We start from the raw sequence: 21,016 nt of genomic DNA, 5'->3' as shown, positions 1-21,016 counted from the left end.
AGGCCTTTCTGGGATGTCCTGGGGTGGAATTGCTCTTCCTGGGAGCAGATATGGCAGAGGCAGAGGAATTGGGAGTACAGGATCACGCTTTTATACTTGAGGAAAATCAGGAGAGCAAAAAGAAGACATGAAATAGCTTCAGGCACTGGTTTAAGTAGAATCCAAAGAGATTAAACAAATATATCACAGACAAAAGATTAACTGGACCAGAGAAGAGGACCCCTTAAAGATCAACAAGGCTGTCTATGGAACCACAGGGAGTGGGAAAGATATGTGAATATTTCATGTCATTTTTTACTGGAGAAGGATATGGAAACTCGAGAGTTTGGAGAAATAAACAGAGAGAACTTGAAAAGTATCCATGTTACAGAGGAGGTAGTACTGGATGTCTTAAATGGCATCAAGGTTGATAAAGTCCTGGGACCTGATCAGGTGTATCCCAGAACTTTCTGGAAATCTAGGGAAGTGATTGTTGGGCCTCTGCTGAGATATTTGTATCGTTGATAGCGACAGGTGAGGTGCCATTATTTTTAAAAGATTGTAAGGAAAGGCCATGGAACAAGAGAACAGTGAGCCTGACATCAGTGGCAGGCAAGTTGTTGGAAGGGATTCTGAGGGACAGGATATCCATCTATTAGGAAAGGTAAGGAATGAATGATCAGGGAGAATCAATGTGGCTTTGTACATGCACAATCGTGTCTCACTAACTTGACTGAGTGTTTTGAAGTGACAAAGAAAATTGATGAAGCCAGGCGGTGAATGGTTTTTATGTGGACATTCAACAAGGTTCCACAAAGCAGACAGGTTAGCAAGGTTAGATAACATGGAATGCAGGGAGAGCAAGCCATTTGGATACAAAACTGGCTTGAAGGTAGGATACAGAGGGTGGTGATGGACGGTTGTTTTGCGGACTGGAGGCCTGTGGGCAGCAGTGTGTTACAAGGATCGATATTGGGTCCTTAAATAATTGACTTGGATGTGAATGTGTAAGGTATGGTCAGTAGGTTTACGGAAGGCACCAAAATTGGAGGTGTAGTGGACAGTGAAGAAGGTTAGTTCAGAATTCAACAGGATCTTGATCAGATGGGCCAATGGAGCAAGGAATGGCAGATGGAGTTCAATTTAGATAAATGTGAGCTGTTGGATTTTGGAAAGGCAAATCAGGGCAGGACTTGTGCACTTAATGGTAAGGTCTGGGGAGCATTGCTGAATAAAGAGACCTTGGAGTCCAGGTTCATAGTTCCTTGAAAGTCGAGTCACAGGTAGGCGGGGTAGTGAATGCAGTGTTTGGTACACTCCCCGTTATTGGTCAATGCATTGAATGCAGCTGTTGTGACGTCATATTGTGGTTGTGCAGGACATTGATTCTGGGATTCTGTTTTCAGTTCCAATCTCCCTGTTCTCGGAATGATGTTGTGAAACTTCAAAGGTTTCAGAAAAGGTTTGCAAGGACTTTGCCAGGGTTGGACGGGTTGAGCTATTGGGAAATGCTGAATAGGCTGGGACTATTTTCCTGGAGAGTTAGAGACTGAGAGGTGACCTTATAAATGTTTATAAAATCATGATGGACCTGGATAAGGTGAGCAGTCAGGGACTTTTTCCCAGGTTCTGTGGGTTCAGAACTAGAGGTCACAGGCTTAAGATGAGAGGGAAAAGATTTAAAAGGGATCTTAGGGCATCTTTTTCTCAATGAACAGAGTTATCAGAATCGGGAACATTCCACCTGAAAAGGTGCTAGGATTTGAGTCCATAAGGAGTTTACAGGTTAACATTATGAATTGGGTGATTGGAACTAAATCTGACAGTTCCTACAAAGAAATGAAGTGCAATTTGGATCATTCTGTGCTCCCTCTCAGGACAAAAAAGACCCTGAGCTCCCGGTTGCCTGCCACTTTAACACACGAGCGTGTTCCCTGGCCAACATCTGTCTCATGCTTACTGTAGTGTTCCAGTGAAGCTTGATGCAAGCTGGCAGAACACTCCAGAACATACCAAATGGACCATATTTCAAGGACTGCAATTTCCCCTCTCGTGGTCAACAATGCCCTCCAGTGTATCTCCTCTACTTCCCACACCACTGCCCTTGAACCCCACCCCTCCAACCTTAACTCACACACATTGTTATCACATTGCCTGCCATTACACACTACCCACGATTAACCACTAACTGTCTCCGTTGACAGCTATTCCCAACCTATATCACTCCACAATTGGAGCTGCCAAGGACACAAACCTCTGGAATATCCTCCCTAACCCCCTCTGTCCTACTTTAAGATTGTTGGGCCTCTCCTGAGACATTTGTATCATTGATAGCGACAGGTGAGGTGCCATTATATTTAAAAAGGTGGTAAGGAAAGGCCATGGAACAAGAGAACAGTGAGCCTGAAGTCAGTGGCAGGCAAGTTGTTGAAAGGGATTCTGAGGGACAGGATATACGTCTATTTGGAAATGCTGAAGAAGAGTTAAAGTGGCTTTGTTTGTGCAAAATCGTGCCTCACTAACTTGAGTATTTTTTTTTCTTGAAGATGTGACAAAGATGATTGATGAAGGCAGCCTGTGAACGTTGTCTCCATGGGAATTGAACAAGGTTCCACAAAGCAGACTGGTTAGCAAGGTTAGATAACATGGAATGCTGGGAGAATGAGCTATTTAGATACAAAACTGGCTTGAAGGTAGGAGACAGAGAGTGGTGATGTAGGGTTGTTTTGTGGACTGGAGGCCTGTGAGCAGCAGTGTGCTCCAGCAATGGATATTGGGGCCTTCAATAAATGACTTGGATGTGAATATATGAGATATGGTCAGAAGGCACCAAAATTGGAGGGGTAATGGGCAGTGTAGAAAGTTAGTTCAGAATACAACAGGATCTTGATTAGATGGGCCATTGGAACGAAAAATGGCAGACTGAGTTCAATTTAGATATATGTGAGCTGTTGTATTTTGGAAAGGCAAATCAGGACAGGACTTATGCACTTAATGGTAAAGTCCTGGAGAGTGTTGCTGAACAAAGAGACCTTGGAGTTCAGGTTCATTGTTCCTTGAAAGTAGGTCGCAGGTAGGCAGACTAGTGAAGGTGGTGTATGGTATGCTTATATTTATTAATCAATGCATTGAATACGGAAGCTGGGACGTCATATTGTGGCTTCACAGGACATTGATTAAGCCATTTCAGGAATTCAGCTTTCAGTTCGAATATCCCTGTTCTGGGAAGGATGTTATGAAATTTGAAAAGAGTCAGACAAGATTTGCAAAAACATTGCCAGGGTTGAAGGATTTGGGCTACAAGGAGAGAGTGGGACTATTTTCCCTGAAGAGTCAAAGACAGAGGTGACTTTATGGAGATTTATAAATCATGAGGGGCATGGATACGGTGAACAGCCAGGGTCTTTCCCCCTCCAGGTGAGGTGGGTCCAAAACAAGAGCACATGGGCTTAAGTTGAGAGGGCAAAGATTTAAAAGGGATCTAAGGGGCAACGTTTTCAAGCTGAGTGTGGTGTGTGTGTGGAATGAGCTGCCAGATGAAGTAGTGGAGACTGATACAATAACAACATTTGAAAGGCTTCCATGAATGGGATGGGTTTTGAGGGATAGGGCCCAATAGCTGGCAAATGGGACTCCAGAAGTTTAGGATTCCGAGTCGGCATGAACGAATTGGACCGAAGGTCTGTTTCTGTGCTGTCCATCTCTATGACACTAATAAATTAAGATGCGTTCCTCTTTTGTGGAGAGCGAGCAGAAGCACAGATAATTGTCCTTGGAGCTGAGACGGTTAAGCAGTGATTTGGACTAGGTGCAGATTTGTTTCCAAACAATTAATTTGCAGAGAGAGAGGAATTGTTAGCACGATCACAATTTTTCGTAACTACTTTCAGGTAACTGGCAAATAATGCAGAGTGAAAATGGGAACATTATTTCATTCAGTAAGTTTTGCGCACCTGGAATAGGCTGAACGGCAGCTGGACACAGATTCAGCAGGTGTTCTCAAACAGATTTATAATTTTACTTTTTAAGGAAGGACTTAGTGGGCTTTGGGCAAGTGAGAGGGGAGTTGGGACAGATTTGCAGCATCTCCAGAGGGAGAGAGTACAGTCCCAATGGGCTGAATAGCCCCAGCCCCTGTGCTCTGTGATACTGCCCCATTCACTGTGAATGATGAAGCTCATCCCAGGGCAGAGAGAGAGAGGATCCCACCACTTACCTCACAATGGGGCCCGGCTGATTGATCTCAAACAAGTACACTGTTTCGGAAAGCGTCGGAGGTCACCCTCTCAGGGGCATATCGCACTGACAAGCAAGGTACTGGTACAGAGACTGGCTCCAATGTAATGTGAGGTATATGAGGTTCCTGGTGATCGATGGTGATAGGGGATTCTCTGGTATAGGGCACAGACTGCCGTTTCTGCAGCTGACAGTGAGACATCAGAATGGGTGGTACCTCCCTGGTGCCAGGGACAAGGATGTCTCGGAGAGGGAGCAGAGTATTCTCAAAAGGGAGTATGATCAGTGGGAGCTCATTATACATTAGTACCAATGACATCGGAAGAGGAAAGGATGAGGTTCTGACGAGAGAATATAGCAAATTATCCTGGAGGATAAAAAGTAGGTCTTCATGGGTAGTAATATCTGGATTACTCTTTGTGCCGCATGCTAGTGAGAGTAGGAACAGCAGGATAGAGCAGATAAATGTGTGGCTAAGGATCTGGTGCAGGGGAGAAGGATTGCCATGTTTGGATCATTGGAATCTCTGCTGGGGTAGAATTGACGTGCATAAGAAGGATGGATTGTACCTGAATTGGAAGGTGTCTAATATCCAGGCAGGGAGATTTGCTAGTGCTACTCAGGAGGCATTAAACCAGTGAGGGAGTGGGGGGTAAACCTAAAGAGATAGTGAGAGAAGAGGTATGTCTGAGGCTGGTACAGTTGAGAAGTTAGACAGTCAAGGCAGGCAAGGGCAAGGCACAGAACGAGGTGGGACAGAGCAGTTTCACTGCATTTATTTCAGTGCAAAAGGCCCGTCAGGGAAGGCAGATGAGCTGAGGATATGGTTTTGAACATGGGACTGGGATATCATGGATATTACAGAAACGTGGCTCAGTGATGGATAGGACTGGCAGCTTAATGTTCTAGGGTGCAATGGGAAGGATAGAAAGGGGGACGAGAGGAGGCAGAATGGCGTTTTGGATTAGGGATACCTTTATGGTTGTGCTCAGGGAGGATATTGGGAGTATTTCCAGTGAAGTTACTTGGATAGAATTGGGAAATAAGAAAGGGATGATCACCTTGTTGTGGTTGTCTGCTTGGGTTTCGTCTGGTTGCTCTGGTTTCCTCCCATAGTCCAAAGATGTGTAGGATGGGTGGGTTATCCAGGCTGAATTGCCCATAGTGTTCAGGGATGTGCTGGCCAGGTGGATTGCTCATTGGAATTGCAACGTTATAGGGGTAGGGTAGAAGGCTCTGATGTTCAGTGTGGATGTGATGGGCTGAATGGCCCGCTTCCACGCTGTCTGGATTCTCTGATAATTCTACTAGCTTTAAAATAGTTACAGAAAATAATAGACCAGATCTAATAGGTAGCCTTCTAAATTGGACAATTTCGATGGCACAAGGTAAGAACTTGCAAAATTTGTTTGCGGGAGGTTATTTCCAGGGAAAGGGATGGCTGGACAAAAGAGTAACCAGGCAGAGAATAGCAACCCTCAAAAATCAGTAAGGCTGTCTATGGAACCGCAGGCGGTGGGAGAGATTCTGTAAGTATTTCACATCAGTTTTTACTGAAAAATGATATGGAAACTAGAGAGTTTGGAGAAATAAATAGTGATAATTTGGCAATTGTTCATATTACAGTGGAGGAGGTACTGGATGTCTTAAAAAGCAGAAAGGTGGATAAATCCCAGGAATCTGAGCAGGTGTATCCCAGAACTTTGTGGGAAGCCAGGGAAGTGATTGCTGGGCCCCTCGCTGAGATATTTGTATCATCAATTGCCACAGACAAGCTGCTGGAAGATGGGTGCCATTATTTAAGAAAGTTAAAAATCACACACCAGGTTGTAGTCAAACAGGTTTATTTGGAATTGTGCTTCCAATTAAACCGTTTGGACTATAACCTGGTGTTGTGTGATTTCTAACTTTGTACACCCCAGTCCAACACTGGCATCTCCAAATCATTATTTGAGAAAGGTAGTAAGGAAAAGCCAGGGAACTATAGACCGGTGAGCCTGAAGTCAGTGGCAGGCAAGTTGTTGGAAGGGATTCTCAGGGACAGAATTTACATGTCATTGGAAAGGCAAGAAAAGATTAGGGAGAGTCAGCATGGCTTTGTGCATGGAAGTCATTAACTTGGACTTGAGAAAGACACAAGGTTCCACATAACAGGCTGGCTAGCAAGTTCAACACCATAGAATACAGGCGGAACTAGCTATTTGGATACAAAATTGTTTGGAAGATCAAAGAGTCATAGATGTACAACACAGAAGCAGAGACCCTTCGGTCCAACCAGTACATGCTGACCAGATATCCCAACGCAATGTAGTCCCACCTGCCTGCACCCGGCTCATATCCTTCCTATTCATATACCCATCAAGATGCCTTATAAATGTTGCATTCGTCCAACCTCCACCACTTCCTCTGGCAACTCATTCCATACACGTACCACCCTCTGTGAAAACGTTGCCCCACAAGTCTCTTTAAACTCTTTCCCCTCTCACCCTAAACCTATGCCCTCTAGTGCTGGGATCCACCACCCCAGGGAAGAGACTTTGTCTATTTATCCTATCCATGCCCCTCATGATTTTATATACCTCTATAAGCTCACCTCTCAGCTTCCGACGCTCCAGGGAAAATAGCCCCAGTCTATTCAAAATCTATTCAACTCCCAGCTGAGCTCAAATCCTCCAATCCTGGTAACTTTCTTGTAAATCTTTTCTGAACCCTTTCAAGTTTCACAACATCCTTCCGATAGGAAGGAGACCAGATTTGTACGCAATATTCCAATAGTGGCCTCACCAATGCCCTGTACAGCCACAACATGACCTCCCAACTCCTGTACTTAATGTTCTAACCATATGCCGCCTTCACTATCCTATCTACCTGTGGCTACACTTTCAAGGAGCTATGAACCTGCACTCCAAGGTCTCTTTGTTCAGTAACACTCCTCAGGACCTTACCATTAAGTGTATAAGTCCTGCTAAGATTTGATTTCCCCAAATGCCACTCCTCAGCCCATTCACTCATCTGATCAAGATCCCGTTGTACTCTGAGGTAATTGTTTTCACTGTCCACTACACCTCCAACTTTGGTGTCATCTCACTAACTATGCCTGCTATGTTCACATCCAAGTCATTCATATAAATGACGAAAAGTAGTGGATCCAGCACTGACCCTTGTAACACTCCACTGGTCACAGGCCTCCAGTCTGAAAAACAACCCTCCACCACCACCCTCTGTCTTCTGCCTTTGAGCCAGTTCTGGATCCCAATTGGCTAGTTCTCCCTGTATTCCATGAGCTCTAACCTTGCTGAGCAGTCAGTGTCTTGGTGGAGGGTGCTTTTAGGACTGGAAGCCTGTGGTGCGCAAAATGCTGTCAGGCTGGGTGCTGGGTCCACTGCTTTTTGTCATTTATATCAATGATTTCCATGTGAATATAGGAGCTATGGTTAGTAGGTTTACAGTAGACACCAAAATTTGAGGTGCAGTGGACAGTAAAGTTACCTCAGAGTACAATGAGACTCCGATCAAATGGGCTGAGGAGTGGCAGATGAAGTTTAATTTTGATAAATGTGAGGTTCTGCATTTTGGAAAAGCAAATCAGGGCCGGACTTCTACACTTAATGGGAAGGTCCTGGGCAGTGTTGCTGAACTAAGAGATCTTGGAGTGCAGGTTCATAGTTCCTTGAAAGTGGAATCATAGATAGGCAGGGTAGTGAAGAAGGTGTTTAGTATTCTTGCCTTTATCGGTCAGTGCATTGAGTACAGGAGTTGTGACGTCATTTTGCGGCTGTACAGGACATTGATTCGGTCACTTCTGGAATTCTGCTTTCAGTCCTGGTCTCCCCACTATCGGAATGATATTGTGAAACTTGAAAGGATTCAGAAAAGATGTGCAAAGATGTTTCCAGGGTTGAGGGATTGAGCTATAGGGAGAGGCTGAATAGGCTGAAGCTGTTTTCACTGGAGAATCGGATGCTGAGGGGTGACCATAGAGGTTGATAAAATCGTGAGGGGCATGGATAAGGTAAACAGCCAGGGTCTTATTCCTGTTTAGGTGAGTCCAAAACTAGAAAGCACAGGCGTGAGGGAAAAGATTGAAAAGGGATATTAGGGGCAAAGTTTCAAGCTGAGCATGATACGTGTATGGAATAAGCTGCCAGAGAAAGTGTGGACGCTGGTATAGTTACAACATTTAAAACGCATCTCATTGGATATGTGATTGGGAAAGGCTTAGAAGGCTATGGGCCAAGTGCTGGCATATGGGACGAGATTAATTTAGGATATCTAGTCGGCATGGACAATTTGGACAAAAGGGTTTGTTTCTGTGTTGTACATCTTTACGACACTAATAAATTAAAATTAAGATAGGTTTCTCTTTTATGAAGAGTTAGCAGAAGGTCAGACAATTCTCCTTGGAGCTGAGAAGGATAAGCAGTGATTTCGACCAGTAGTTGATTTGTTTTCAGGATATTTCATTTATAGAGAGACAGAGTGAGAAATTTTTAACGTCACAATTTTTAGTAACGACTTTCAGGTAACTGGCAAATTATGCAGGTTAAAAATGTGAAGATTATTTTACTCACTAAGTTCTGAGCATCTGGAACAGTTTGAAAGACAGCTGAATGCAGATTCAGTAGCTATTGTCAAAACAAATTTGAAATTTAACTTTTTAAGGAAGGATTTGGAAGGCTATGTCCAAATGGGAGTTGAGTTGGAACTGACTGGTACCATCTCCAGAGGGAGAGAGTACAGCCCCAATGGGCTGAATATCTCCCAGCCCCTGTGCTCTGTGATACTGCCTCATTCACTGTGAATGATGAAGCTCATCACAGGACAGAGCTGTAGAGATGTACAGCATGAAAATACACCCTTTGGTTAAACTGGTCCATGCTGACCAGATATCCCAACCTAATCTAAGTCCCATTTGCCAACACTTGGCTCATATCACTCTGCACCCTTCCTATTCATATACCCATCCAGATGCCAAATGGTATAATTGTACCAACATCCTCCACTTCCCGACAGAAGATTCCATACACGCACCAACCTCGGTGGGAAAAAAAATTGCCCCTCTGATCCATTTTAAATTCTTCCCCTCTCATGTTAAACCTATGCTTTCTCATTCTGGACTCACCCACCCCAGGGAAACAACCTTGTCTATTTTTCCTATCCATGCCCCTCATGATTTTATAAACCTCTATGAGGTCACCCCTCAGCCTCTGATGCACCTGGGAGGATCCCACCACTCAGGTCACAATGGGGCCTGGCTGATTGACACAGCTTCAGACCAATCGGAGAGTTGGCATGATCCTCCAGCCAATGGGAGTGAATGAGGGGTGTGTCCAGCAGGCCAACGCATGACCATCAGCTTTGCAGGCGCAGTGTCACTGTGAGGGGAGACTCAGTGAGTGTGAAGGGAGTGGGAGAGACAGCAGAGACTGGGAGAGAGGTGGAGTTAGTGTGGACTGGGAGGGTTGATAAACACTGTTTCAGTCTGCTAGAGCTGAATTAGATACTCCGGGTAAATTGAAAGAACTGTGGATGCTGTAAATCACACACAACAACTGAAAGTAGTGGAAAAGCTCAGCAGATCTGGCAGCATCTGTGAAGTGAAATCGGTTCGCATTTTAGATTCGGTGACATCCTCAGGAACTGATGCTACTGAGAAAAAAATGTTGGTTTTTATGCAGAAGGTGGGGGTTAAGGAGTAAATGATAGGGGAGGATGGAGTCCAAAGAGAGAGATAGGAGCCGTTGGACAAAGGAGTGGATAACGATCTGAGGGGGAGGGTGAATAGCTGTTTATGGGGACTGTTAGTGGCTAACCATAGGTAGTGTGTAATGCCAGGCTATGTAATAAAAAGGCCTGGTGTGTGGGGTAAGGGGCAAAGACACTAGGACGTGGGAGAGTTCAGGAACTAAAATTATTGAATTTGATGTTGAAGCCAGAGGATTGTAGGGTCCCCGACTGGGAGATGAGGTGTTGTTCTTCCAGCTTGTGTTAAAGTGTGGCGCTGGAAAAGCACAGCAGGTCAGGCAGCATCCAAGGAGCAGGAGAATTGACATATTGGGCATGTAAGCACTTCATCAGAAATGTGGGAGTTGGGGGAAGAGGGCTGTGAGATAAATAGGGAGGGGTGTTTGGGGTTGGGGGGAAGGGAGCTACGAAGAGACTAGGTAGATGTAGATGGGGTAGTGGTGAGAGGGTGGAATGGATAATTGGGAAGGAAGATGGACAGGTGGGACAGTTCAGGAGGCCAGTGCCGAGTTGGAGGGTTGAATCTGTGATAAGGTGGGGGAGAGGAGATGAGGAAACCTTGATGCCGTGTGGTTGAAATGTTCCAAGGTGGAAGATGAGGAGTTCTTCCTCCAGGTGTGGGGTGGCTTTGATTTGGGGGTGGAGGACACCCAGGACTTGCATGTCCTTGGCAGCGTGGCGGCGGAGGGGATGTAGCTGAAGTGGTCGGCCACAAGGTGGTGGGGTTGGTTGGTGCATGTGTCCCAGAAATATTCCCTGAAATATTCCACAAGTTGGCGTCCTGACTCCCCAGTGTAGAGGAGACCACATTGAGAGCAAAGGACACAATAGTTGAGGTGTTTGGGTGGGCAGGGAAATTTCTGCTGGATGTGGGAGGATCCTTTGGTGCCTTGGATGGAGGTGTGGGCACAGGTTTTACACTACTTGCAGTGGCAAGCAAAGGTGCTGGGAGTGGAGGATGGGTTGGTGGGGAGCGTGGACCTAACGAGGAAGTCACAGAGGGAATGGTCTCTGTGGAATGCTGTAAGGGGAGGGGAGGGAAACATATCTCTAGTGGGGTCTGATTGTAGGTGGTGGAAATGGTAGAGGATGATGTGTTGTATCTGGGTGGAAGGTGAGGAGTGGGGGGATCCCATCCTTGTTGGGGTTGGAAGGGTGGGGTTCAAAGGCAGTGGTGTGAGAAGCGGAGGAGATACACTGGAGGGCATTGTTGACCACATGGGAGGGGAAATTGCAGTCCTTGAAATAGGAGACCATTTGGTATGTTCTGGAGTGTTCAAGCTTCACTGGAACACCGCAGTAAGCATGAGACAGAGATGTTGGACAGGGAGCAGTCTTGTGTGTTAAAGTGACAGGCAACTTGAAGCTCCGGGACCTTTTTGCAGCCACAATGTAACTCATCAGTCACCATTTCCACCACCGCCACTCAGATGCTACCAGGTTCCTGTCTCCTCCACTAACAGCTTTCCACCCTCCCACCAGATCGTTATTCACTCCTTTGTCTTTACAAATGTTCCTGTCTCTCTTTGCACTCTGTCCCCACCTATTATTTACTCTTTAACCCCTATCTCCTGTAGTCCAAAGATGTGCAGGTTCAGTGAATTGGCCCAGCTAAATTTCCCGTAGTGTTCAGGGATGTGCATTAGTCCGGGGAAATGGAGAGTAATAGGGAGGGGAATGGGTCTGAGTGAGATGAACTTCGGAAGGTGGGTGTGTAATTGTTGGGCCGAAGAGCCCGTTTCCACGCTATAGGGATTCTACTTTTCCCAGCTGTCTTTGGTTCTGCTGAAGGCTCACAGAACCCGTGATGACCCTTGGTGTTTGCAGGAGGCGGAAAGGGGAGAGTGGCAGCAGAAACCGGATGAGATGTATCAGTGTAGACTGGGAGGGTTTAGTTACACTCTGTGTAGGTCGTTAATCTGAATTAGAAAATCTTGGTCCCATGTTTGCAGCAAAGGGGAAAACAGCTGTGGGCCTCAGGCAGTGAGAGGTCCTGGGTTATGGCCGCCATCTTTATTTGGGGTAAGGTACAGCAAGGTGCATGCACATGTCCTCTTTTTTGAGGGGGGGGGGCGGGGTGATTTCAAGAGGAGTGTTTACACATCAAACACATACCAAGAGAAGTGTTCGCCTTCACTATTCACCTTGCACTGATTGTGAGCTTTGTTTTGCGAATTCATTTTCTAGGATATTAATTGAGAATAATTGAGACTGGGATCTCAAAAACAAGTTTCTACAGTCAGCGGAGTCATCAGGATCTGAATATCATTGGCATTTAACTGTGGAACGAGAAAGGTTTGTTCAGTCTGGGAAAATATCACCAATAGTTTTGTCAAGCAAAAAGCAGAAAGATGTTCAAGTTCATGGTCAGATCACCCTTTGGGTATGTGTTCAATTCTTGGCCCTGCAGCTGTGGAAGGAGGTAGTGGCCTGAGAGAGAGCACAGATTTATCCAAATGCCAGATTTAGTCCCAGTCACCCACTTCATGATGTTAACCTGTAAACTCCCTACTTCCAATTCCCTGCAAGCTTCTCATTGAATTTCCTTGTGGACTCAAATTCCAGCACCATTTCAGGTGGAACATTCCAGATTCTGACAACTGTCTGTTCATCCAGAAACTGCTGAAGTCCATGTTGACTCTGGGGTTACAAAGGGCTGAACTGAAAGATGAGATGCTGTTCCTGAGCTCCCATTGAGATGCATTAGAACAGTACAGGAGGCTGAGGGCAGTGTAGGTATGAGCAGACATTGGAAATGACAGGGCTGTACTGAGAGTGCTGCTTGGCTCAATGAGAGTGTTTTGGAGTTGGGTGTAAACAGACTGAGGTGAGACTGGGAGAAGGTGAAGCTGAAACTCAAGTTTAGTTCAGGCCATTCAGTAATTCACGTGGTCCCAATGGGAACAGCCAATTTCTCAGTGATACCTGCTGAGTATTTAAGTTTTTAAAGTATGACATATCTGCTGAAGTTAAGATTTTTTTTATTATAATGTACATGTTTGAAGTGAAGGAAGGTTGCTCACTCGTTTAAATTTTCTTAATGGAAGTAACGAGATGAATGTAGAGAGATGTTGTGATAGGGCACCTCAGACCCGTGGTGTGGTCCTCTTGTACAGTGTGGGAAATAAGGGACGCTTCCAGTGTGCCTGGCGGCTATGTGTGCTGCAAGTGTGTCCATCTGCAGTTACTGGGAAACTGCTTTTCAGACCTGGAGCTGAGAGTGGACTCACTGTGGAGCATCTGAGAATGTTATGGACAGCATGTTTCGTGAGTTAGTCACACTGCAGGTGAGGGCTACACAGGCAGAAAGGGAATGGGTGACCATCAGATCAAGTAAGAGACTCAGGAAGGGGGTGCAGGAGTCCCCAGTGGTCGTCCCCAGTGGTCATCCCCTTCTCATACAGATACTGTATCCCGCTTGGGATTCTGTAAGGGCGGGAATGGGTGGGGTAGCTTCTCGGGAAATCAGCACCACAGAGAGCTCCGCTGCAAAGAGCGGGAGGAAAGAGAGGAAACACGGCTATAGTGACAGGGGATTCAATGCTCAGGGTTAGGGCGGGCACTGCTGTGACCACAGACATGAATCCAGGATGGTATGTTACCTCCATAAAGCTAGGATCCGCAATATCATGGAGCGACTGCAGGACTTTCTGGAGCTGGAAGTTAAACAGCCCGTGGTGGTGGAACACACAGATACCAACAACATCGCTAAACAGAGGGATGAGGGCCTGAAAGCGAGATATAGGGAGAGCAGAGATGCATTAAAATGTAGCTCCTGAAATGTAATAATGTCAGACTTACTCCCAGTGCCATGTGCTACTGAGAACAGGAATAAGAGGGTAGATCAGCTGGATGTGTGGCTGGGGAAATGGTGTACCAGAGAAAGGTTTAGATTCTTCAGGGACTGGGACTGTTTCTGGGTTAGGTGGGACCTATACCAGCCTGACCGGTTACCCCTGGGCAGAGCTGAGACAAATCTGATGGGGGCTTTTGCAGTTCCATTGGTGAGGTTTTAACTAGTCTGGCAGGGGGTTGGGAAATCAAGTGTCGGCTTAGATGGGTCAGATTCGGGTCAGGGAATGGGAGGTAGAATATTAGTGATGTAGTCAGCAGCTCAGAAAGCCAAAGAAAAGGAGGATTAAACGAGGATTGAGTCCCTCTTCAGCCATCAGTCCTGCCATCTCAGAAATGTGAGTCAACAAAATATGGAGCTGTATACATGTTTATGACTCTATGTGCTTCAGCAAAATGGTGGAAATATACAATAAGAACATAAATTGCTGGACATCCTCAGCAAGTCTGTCAGCATCTGAAATGGTGACAGATGCAGGAAACATTGCAGCCTTGAAGAAGTGTTTAGATGATCACACCAAGATGTTACACGGAGTGCCAGAACGTGGGACTAGAATAAATAGGCGCTTGATGACCAGCATGGATACGATGGGGCTGGAAAGTTGATGTTTCGGGTCAGGACTATTCATCCGGATTGACAAACTGTCCTGACCCAAAACATCAACTTTCCTGCCCCTCTGATGCTGCCTGACCTGCTGCACTTCCCCAGATCAACATTGTTTAAACTCTGACTTCCAGCATCTGCAGCCCTTAACTATCTACACATCCCAGGACTCAGGCTGGTGCCCCTCCTTTACTCTCTCTCAGTAACCAGGAGAGTCTTCCTTGGGAAAGGGGAACAAAGGTACACGCAGTACTCCAGGTGTGGTCTCGCCAAGGCCCTTCCAGAAAGGGATCCCTGCTCCGGTACTCGAATCCTCTCACTAGGAAGGTCACACATCATTTACATTCTCCACTGCTTCCCACTCCTGCCTGCTTCTGAAAAGAGGGAATCTCAGAGAAACACGGAATAAAATGGGGTCAGAGTCTCTGGTATAAAACTGTTGAACACAATGCCCCCATCTTCTCCATATTGGCCATCAAGCGCACGTGCCTGGTGTCATCATCTGAACACTTCTTCCAGGCTGCAATGTTTCCTGCATCTGTCACCATTTCAGATGCTGCCAGACCTGCTGAGGATCTGCAGCACTTTGTTTTCTCTGTTGTAGAGTACTGAAAGGGGGAATTTGTAGTTGAGAAATTCACATTGAACTTCATGTTCAGTTTTGATAGTTACTGGATCCGTGCCGATCTGGATATCATTGGCCTTTTCATCTGGAACGAAAGGTGTGCATTCTGCCTGTGGACGAATATCTCAAATGTCAGTGTGGCTGGAAAGTACTGAGACAGCAAAGTCTGTGTTAGTGTGGGGAATGTGGAGAGAGATTTCATTTGGTTTTTGAAAGTCTAAAAAATCATGGCACATTTCCCAGGAACAGTTAAGCCCCAGATTGGTTAATTATCCTCATACAAAACCATGAAACCAGAAAGACAAAAGGATTCCTGCATCATGGAAAAAGCTATGAAAATGGGATTGTTGTAACGGAGTGAATTATCGATCATGGATTGTAATCCATTGGTGTTGTCACGTCGGTTCCAGTGCCGTGGGGAAAACGCGGGAAATGTGATGGATGCAGTGTAGGTTTCAGTTATTAAACTGGAAAGGTGCAGAAGAAATTTACAAGAATAATGCCAGGTCTCAGGGGTCTGAGTTATAGGGAGAGGTTGGATAAGCGAGGACTTTTTTGTTTGATGCCTTGTAAACCGAGGGGGAATATATTAAAGAAGTGTATGAGATTATGAGAGGCCTGGGTAAGGTGAATGCACTCAGTCTTTTTCCCAGGGAACTAAGGACTGGAGGGTATCAGTTTAAGGTTAGAGGAGAAAGAATAAAAGGGAACCTGAGGGGCAACTGTTCTACACAGAGGGTGGTATGTATACAGACTGAGCTGCCAGTGGAAGTGGTTGAGGCGGGTCTATTAACAACATGTAAAAGACATTTGGACAAATACATGGATAGGAAAGTTTCAGACGCAGATGAGCCAAGTGCAGGGAAATGGGGTTAGCGTGGATGGACATTCTGATCGGCATGGGCTAAAGGGCCTGTCTCTGCTGTAGGATTCTATGACTAAGTGCATTTGCTATTTCTCCCCCTAACTCTGTTGGTATCTTGGGATGTATTCCATCAGGGCAAAGAGACTTGTCTACCTTTAGCTCCATTAGCTTGCCCAGCTCTAACTCTTTCATGATAACGGTTATTTATAGGTCCTCACCTTCCTCAGTCTCCTTATCAATTACCGGCATGTTCTTCGTATCCTCCACTGTGAAGACTGACTGCTGTGTACTCATATTCCTGAACCCTGCTGGATAGGTATAACTAGGCACAGAACTCTGAGAGGTCTTCTTTGAGTCTTTATTGATGAGACATGGTAGTTACGTGCAAAATGCCTTCAGACAGCATCAGATAACTCCCCGCCTGTCCAGTGTACGCCTCCCATTTTTCTACCTTTGTGGTTTGTGACTTTGAATAGAGACTATCTCTCAGGATTATCTCCATGGCAACAGCAGTTAAAAAGTCTTGTTCAGTTCAGCACTTTGTGGTTAAACCATACACCCCACCCCACACCCCTGTGGCTCAGTCAGGTATCTGACAGGCAGTTCAGTTTCAGTGGGGCTGTCTGTCAGGATTCTGATGTGGAGGAGCCAGGGTTGGGATGGGATGGACAAAGTTAAAAACCACACAACACCAGGTTATAGTCCAACAGGTTTATTTGGAAATACAAGTTTTTGGAGTGTGCTGTGATTTTTAACTTGATCAGGATTATCTCTATGGTAACAGTGAAGTGCTTCAACAATTACAGAGGCCATATGTTCCCCACACAATAGGTTCCCCTCCAGCAGTGTAAACTGCTATTCCGGCCCTGGGGATAGCTACTCATTACATTTTATCCCTAATCCCATCAAGCTTTCTGTTAATCTTTGAAGTTTTTCTAATCTTCTGGTTTCTCCTTGGTCTTTACCAATTTGTATGCCTTCTATTTCAATTTGACAGACTCCATTATTTCCTTAGCCACCCATGGCAGATTACTCCTTTTCCGACAGTCCTTCCTTTTCACTGATATATGTTTTTACTGAGCACTTTGAAAAATTGCTTTGATATTCCTCCACTGTCCGTCAACTGTCCCACCCTAAAGTCTTTGCTTCCAGTCTACATTAGCCAACTCCTGCTTCATCATATTGTAGTCTCCTTTGTTTAAGCACAGGATCTGGATTGGATTTAATCTTCCCGCTTTCCATTTTGTGTTCTAAATTCAACCAGACTTCTCAGGTCTTTTATCATATTACGTGGGGAGGCGGTGTTTTGGGTTTCATTGTCAGAGACCTTGGCTTTGTAGTAAAGTATAGGATAGATTTCCCAACAGAGTATTCTGGACGCTGTGAATGTCCTACACAGTCGAACACCATAAATCACTGTGTCCCCTCAGTTTAAAATTGCAAAATCATTATCTCCTACTCGCTTCCTCACTATCTAAGTTTGGAACGCTAATCCACCTGAGTATCCTGCATTTTGTGAAGGTGGTGAGTTTTGGATTCAGCTTTCCAGTTATTACCGTAAGAAGATAAGCACTGGGCACAGGAGAGGCAATGCAGCCCTTCGAACCAGCTCCACCATTTAATACAATGATGATTGAGCTCACCTTGCTCTCAGCTGGATTTTCCCGCCTGCGCTCTCTCACCCTTCAACTCATTGCAAATGAAACATCTGTATCTCTTCAGTAAATTTGCTCATTGCCCTGGCATCCACTGAATTTTGAATAGGGAATTCCACAGATTCAGAACACATTGAGATAGGTACATTCTTCTTCATGAGAATAGAATAGAGTCCCTATAGTGCAGAAACAGGGTGTTCATCCATCGAGTCCACACCAACCCTATAGTCAGCATCCCATTTAGACCCATCCATTCCCTGTAACCCTGCATTTCCTGTTGTTAATTGTCTGACTGGCACATGCGTGGACCCTGTGGGCAATTTAGCATGGCCAATCCATCAAACCTGCACATCTTTGGACTGTGGAAAGACACCGGAGCACCCAGAGGAAACCCACGCAGACAGAGGGAGAATGTGTAAACTCCACACAGTCGCCGAAGGCTGGAATCAAACCCGGCTCTCTGACGCTGTGAGGCAGCAGTGCTAGCCACTGAGCCACCTCTCTTAAAATTTGTTGCCCCTTATTAAACTCCCCACCCCGCAATTGGCTGAATGTATATTCCTTACATCAGAAATCGAGTTTTCTAAGCGGATGTCTCAGTAAAACCCAGTGACAGCTCACATGTCCTGTGTGTCTGAATGGGGATCGGATACACAACACCCTCCACCCCACACTTTTCATTCACTTTCCAGCAACAGGTCTCCAGAGGCTTCATGGGGACTATAACTCCCACAATCCCTGAGGCAGGGATCACACGTGTGCAGGGAAACCTGGTACTGTACATGTACAGAATGTGGATGGGTTTTGGAGCATGTGTTTTGGGTAACCAGCAGAAAGCATTCACACTGTGATTGGGTGGAGAAGGGGCACGTCTGCTTATAGTATTGATCAGTTGGGGGGGTCAAAGTGCCATCACACTCACGTGGAACCAAGTTCCATCCCCAACTTGTTGTAATGCTGGGAATCGACCTCTGAGAAACAAAGAAGGATCTGACCCATTCTCCCAGCCTGAAGGTTCCTCTTCTGTCCAGGATCTGCCACCTCCCTGTCTGTTTCCTTTTGTTTCATTCTGCTGTTACATTATTCACTTGCAGCAACTGAAGGGAAAGGAAGTGAACCCAGAAAGGGTGCAGAGTCTAACCAGGGACGGAAAGGGGTGGCATGGATCTGTTTATCAGTTACTCCATGAGAATGGGGAGGGTGTACATTAGGGGACAGCAGAGTCAGAATGGAGGGAGAGAGTAAGTGGGCTGGAGGGTTACAGCTTTGGGGGAACAAAGGGGAAAAATATTCCAGAGAAATTAGAATTGTCTGTTCTGAATTTCTAATCTGTACATATTCCTTTATACAGGGTGCGAGATGGTGAAGATTTGCAGAATGGTGATTAAGTTTAACAATATTTGAAGAACCAAAGATAGAGAATCACTCGGCCAAAATCCTGCAACACTCTCCCTCCCAGCATTGTCGGTCTCTCTGCACCAAATGGACTGTGAATGGTACGAGACAGCAGCTCACTACCGTGTTCTCAAGGGTAACTAGAGATGGGGTTTAAATGCTGGCTGAGCCAGTGATGCCCATATCCTGGAAATGGTTTCTATCTCGAGTTGCTGAACCCCGGTTGATGTTACAGCAGGATGATGTGGGATGTTGAGTACATCCTCCAGGAGGCAGCACCATCACATTAACCCTGCCTACACCCACACAGTCACACCGCAACGCCACTGGAACAAAAGGCAGTGAAGCCAAAGGAGGACTTAGATATAGTTCTTCGAGGTAAAGTCATGAAAGGGAATTGGAGCACAGCAGAAACAGGAGACTGAGCTGGATGGTCAGCTGTTTCCCATTGAATGGTGGTGCAGGATTGAAAGGCTGAATGGCCTCCTGCTGCTATCTCCCAGGTATGTATGTAGTCATGGAACCCGGGTAGAAAGAAGTGGGCAGGGATTCTCCAGGAGATTGCACTTCCACAACAGTTTTCAGTGAGGGATGGTTTGATGGATTTTATGTAACATTTATCCTTAACACAAGGTTTGTACATTTTGGCTTTAAAATGTTGTAAAAGATTTTTGCACAGCAAATAAAATTAAAGAAAATAAATTGAACTGTCTGAATATAACAGTTTTAAAGCTTTCAACCTCCTGTAAAATAAAATCCTGTCTAGTCCCGGACACCATCACTTTCCAGTTACTCAAACTTCAGGGAAATATTGCCTCCCTGTCTGAGGTTTGATTTAACAGCTTTTCAGTTCTCGTTCAGTGAGCTGTGAAGCGTTCTTTTTCCCCATTTCTCTGACCCAGAAATGTGATCACAGCAACCTTCCCACCATCAAAATCATCATTACGCCATTTTGCTTTTGGTTAACATATAATCACCAGCAGTGGAAAAGTGAGGACCGCAGATGCTGGAAAGCAGAGCCTTGATCAGAGTGGTGCTGGAAAAGGACTTTTGCCAAGACATTGATTTTCTGGCTCCTCGGATCCTGCCTGACCTGCTGTGCTTTTCCAGCACCACTCTAATCTAGACATATAATCACCAGCAGTAAACCATTTGTGTTACCAATTGAATATTTATAAACAAAGCCAATTACGGGACAAGCAAACCATTACAAGTGACAGAATGAGAAGGGACAAAATCAAGGTAGAGTTGTGGGGAGGAGGGCAACGGTGGAGATAAAGCACTGTATCCCCTGAGATGCCCACCTCTATCTGAAGGCATCGAGAGCACTGATGCACACCACATGTTCCTTCTCCAAGGACACCCTGCTGTGTAGCCTTTATCCTCAATCATAGAATAGAATCCCGACAGTGTGGAAGGAGAGCATTGGCCCATCAAACCCCACCGACCATCTGAAGAGCATCACGCCCAGAGCACTCTTACTGTAACACTGCATTTCCCATGGCTGATCTACCTAGTCTGCACAATCCTGGATCCTGTGGTCAATTTAGCACGACTGATCCACCTAACCTGCACATCTTTGGACTGTGGGAGGAAACCAGAGCAGCTGGAGGGGACCCACACTATCATGGGGAGAATGTGGGAACTCCACACAGGCTGTTGACCAAGGCTGGACTCCAAGGCTGTGAAGCAGCCGTGCTACAATCACAATTTAAATCAAAACAGATGATCCCTGCTCCTTGTCACATTGCTGTTTGTGGAGACTTACTTCCCAGAGAGGCATCCTGAGGTTCAGAAAGTGGCAATGTAAGTTCAGTCAACTCCAGCCCAGTTAATGTGGTTAACAACAACAACATCAATACTCCAACAGTGTCATCATGTACAAGGTCCACTCCTGACTCTGACGGACAGTAACATCAGAATGAGAATCTTGCAGTCAACACGGTGTAGGGGTGTATGACCACTTCCCTGTGTGCACTCACTGGTCTCTCAATCGTGTTGAAGATGCAGCAAATCCCTTGTCACACAGAGGGGTGAACAGCTCCTACCCAGAGTAAACC

General features: G+C 45.7%; 1 long non-coding RNA gene across 2 annotated transcripts in view; it reads left to right on the top strand.

The window, feature by feature from the left end:
• The window catches only part of LOC148142002 (uncharacterized), a 972,588-nt gene extending 952,930 nt beyond the window's left edge, over nucleotides 1-19,658 (top strand). Inside the window, exons 8-9 of one of the 2 annotated variants that reach the window (XR_015752230.1) lie at nucleotides 12,148-12,255; nucleotides 18,913-19,658. This is a non-coding gene — a long non-coding RNA (uncharacterized LOC148142002). The remainder of the gene's footprint in view (nucleotides 1-12,147; nucleotides 12,256-18,912) is intronic. The other variant, XR_015752231.1, reaches the window with a different exon arrangement.
• Nucleotides 19,659-21,016: the final 1,358 nt, after the last annotated feature.

The sequence above is a fragment of the Chiloscyllium plagiosum genome, unplaced genomic scaffold (assembly GCF_037043375.1).
Source record: "Chiloscyllium plagiosum isolate Xiang-an unplaced genomic scaffold, Cpla_swu_hap1 HiC_scaffold_31, whole genome shotgun sequence".
In the NCBI taxonomy this organism is placed as follows: Eukaryota; Metazoa; Chordata; class Chondrichthyes; order Orectolobiformes; family Hemiscylliidae; genus Chiloscyllium; species Chiloscyllium plagiosum.
Note: the sequence above shows the minus strand (reverse complement) of the source record. Positions and strands in the feature narration are given on the sequence as shown.